The sequence below is a fragment of the Malania oleifera genome, chromosome 5, assembly GCF_029873635.1.
Source record: "Malania oleifera isolate guangnan ecotype guangnan chromosome 5, ASM2987363v1, whole genome shotgun sequence".
Classification (NCBI taxonomy): Eukaryota; Viridiplantae; Streptophyta; class Magnoliopsida; order Santalales; family Ximeniaceae; genus Malania; species Malania oleifera.
The window spans coordinates 35,977,283-35,980,704 of NC_080421.1; the positions used below are offsets into that span (position 1 = coordinate 35,977,283).

At 37.3% G+C, this 3,422-nt stretch overlaps 1 non-coding gene across 1 annotated transcript; it reads right to left on the reverse strand.

Annotated features, from left to right (window-relative positions):
- Positions 1-388: 388 nt before the first annotated feature.
- LOC131156872 (small nucleolar RNA R71) lies at positions 389-496 on the reverse strand. The gene has a single exon (XR_009137137.1). It is a non-coding gene; the product is annotated as a small nucleolar RNA R71 (small nucleolar RNA).
- Positions 497-3,422: the final 2,926 nt, after the last annotated feature.

The window sequence follows — 3,422 nt, forward strand, 5'->3', positions numbered from 1 at the left end:
CTGAGAATGAACCTCATGATATGGAGAACCCTAATAGGACACTAAGAGAATATTTGCAACCTGTTAGGACCAGTACCCTATCCTGCATTGTTCTACTTTTGAATGCAAATGCTTTTAATTTTAAACCTGGGATGATTCCATTATTACCTCATTTTCATGGCATTGAATTTGAAAATCCATATTTGCATATTAAAGAGTTTGAAGAAGTTTGTGCCACATTCATGGATAGAACATGCACTGAAGAGGTAATAAGACTGAAATTGTTTCCCTTTTCTTTAAAAGATAAGGCAAAAACCTGGTTTTATTCCTTAAGGCCAAGATCCATTGGGACTTGGCAAGAAATGCAAACTGAGTTTTTAAAGAAATTTTTTCCCACGCAAAGAACTAATGCTTTGAAAAGACAAATCATGAATTTTTGCCAAAAGGATATGGAAACATTTTATCAGTGTTGGGAACGTTTCAAAGACTTTTTAAATGCATGTCCTCACCATGGGTATGAGAATTGGAGGGTCATCAGTTTTTTCTATGAGGGGTTGCAACCAAACATGAGGCAATTTGTGGAAATAATGTGTAATGGTGAGTTTTTCAATAAAGAGCCTAAAGAAGTTTTTGACTATTTTGATTATTTGGCTGAAAACGCCCAATCTTGGGATGTCCCTAATGTGTATGATAAATTTGAAAAGCAAAAATGTATTAGTGGGGGTGGTAAGTATCAATTGGAAGAAGTTGATGATTTGAATGCTAGGCTTGCATTGATGTCCAAAAGCTTAGATTCCATTGAGCTTAAGGAGGTAAATGAAATGCATGTTTTACCATCATCTTCTAAAAAATGCAGCATATGTGAGGATCTAGGGCATGCAACTGATGCATGTCCAACTATTCTTGTTCTTGAGGAAGTTTTGCTTGATCAGTCTAACTCGGTGTATATGGTTTCTGAGATTTCTTATGAACTTTATTCTGATACTTACAATGCAGGTTGTAGAAGTCATTCAAATTTCAGTTGGATGAATGACCAAGTAGAGCCATCTCCCCAGGAACAAAGTCAATACATTCCTTATGCAGCATCTGGCCAAGACCCAGGACCCTCTTACTTTGCAAATCAGCCTCCTCTAATGCAAACAAGGGAAATGGAAGATTCCATACAGCAGCTAACCGTTAGCTTGCAACAGTTCGTGGCAAGCCAAAATGTGATCAATCCTAAAACTTCTCAAGCCATCAACGAGATAAGCACCGAATTGACTAGGCTGAACACATTATTGAATGCTTTGGAGATAGATGAATCCCAATTTCAAGCCCAGCTAGATACTCAAGTACAGATTGCAATCATGGAACCGTCATCCCATATTGAAGCAAATGTCAATGATTGCAATGCCGAAGCAAATCTCAGCTATGGTAAGGTGACTGGTGCACTAGATGAAGAAGTTGAGCAGAATGGTGAGACTTTAACCTTCAAGGAATCAGGTACAAATTTTAATGTTGATGCTTCTAAAGATCCAAAGGTAATTGTTCCAAAAACTTTTCCTCAAAGGCCGGTTCTTAAAGAAGTATATTTCCTGGAAACTATACTGGATAAGGATCCTTTCTTGTTAAAACAAGAAAGACAATTTGAAAATGTGTTGTTTGATATTGTGGAAAGTATTGATTTATTCATAGATAACTTCTGTGCAGATAACAAAGCTGATGCATTATGGTGACTCAAATTTGGAGATTTGCTAGTTCAATTTATAAATCTGCATCCACCAGACGAAATTCCTCCCGAGCCTCCTCCAGACACACTGTGACGTTTTCTTTCCTTTGATTTCATTTTGTTTCATTCTGTCTTATTTTTAGTTTATTGATAGGTACAATTTCCTTTAGTTTAGTTTTCCTTTTCCATTATTTCTTCATCTAGGTACGCCCCACTTCTCAACCAGGCCAACAAGTGGTATCAGAGCTCCAGTCGCTGAAATTCGGAGTAACTCCCAGGCAAAAAGATCAACATAGCGGATTTGTTTGCCCAAGGTTAATCCGTGGATCGTCCCCCCAAATTTTGTGGAACTAACTACCCAGCATGGAAAGATCGAATGTCGATCTTCATCCAGGCCTATGACTATCGTTTGTGGAATGTCATCACTGAAGGAGACTACACCTTCAAAAACGAAGACAGCGATGACATACCCATTAGAAAACTTCCCGAGGAAAATGCAAGACTAGCACAGCTCAACTTTAAGACCAAGAACTTCCTATATTGTGCCATAAGTGATGAAGAGTACAACCGAATATGTAGATTCAACACGACCAAGGAAATGTGGGAAAAGCTTCAGGTAACATACGAAAGTACAACTCAGGTAAAAAGATCAAATCAAAAATTTATATGCTAGTAAAAGAATATGAAATGTTCAAAATGGAAGAAGGTGAGACAATTACAGCTATGTTCACTCGGTTCACACACATCACTAATGGACTAAAAGCTCTCGGTAAAGAGTACTCTATGGAAGATAATGTGTAGAAAGTCCTTCGTTCATTACCGACATCTTGGCATGCCAAGTCCACAGCAATTGAAGAAGCGAAGGACCTCTCAAAGGTCACACTTGACAAACTAATTGGGTCTTTTATGACCTATGAGATCAAGAAGAAAAATGCTGCTGCAGAAGCTGAAGTACCCAAGAAGGCTACCAGAATTGCACTAAAAGTCGGGAAGCAAAAAAAACTCATAGAAGAGTAGGAAAATGATGATGATGAAGAAGTCGCCCTCCTTATGAGAAGATTCAGAAATTTTTTAATCAACAAACGAAATGGCAAACAAAAGGAGAAAGGAGAATCGAGCATTAGATGCTACAACTGCAAAAAGATCGGGCACCTCATGGCCAATTGTCCTCTCTTCAAAAACAAAGGCAACAATCAACAGGGAGACAAAAAGAAGTTCAAAGCAATGAACGCAACCGAATGGGATGAACTGGATGGAACCTCAATCGACGTAGAAATCGAGGAAGAAGCTGCTCATTTCTTCCTTATGGTGGACGAACAAAGTGCGGTAAGTTTTGATGACGAATATCTCCCTTCTTATGATAAATTAGAAGAAAATTGTAGAAAACTCTATGTTGAACTAAAAGCATCTAAAAAAAAGCTCAAACTTTTAGAAGAAAATCATTCAAAATGCAAACAAAAACAAATTTGCTCATGTGACACCTTGAAAGCTGAAAATGTATCTTTTCGTCTTGAAAAAGAAAAGCTTTCTAAGGAATACACAAACTACAAAGAGTCCTCTCAAAATGAAATTGGAAGCTTGAAAAGTCAATTAATTGAATTTCTTCAAGAAAACTCTTCATTGAAAAAGAAGGTGGAAGATCAAAGCAATATTATATATAAATTTACAAATGGTAAGGAAAATTTCGATAAGTTACTTGGAGCTCAAAGGTTTGGAATTTTCAAAGAAGGATTAG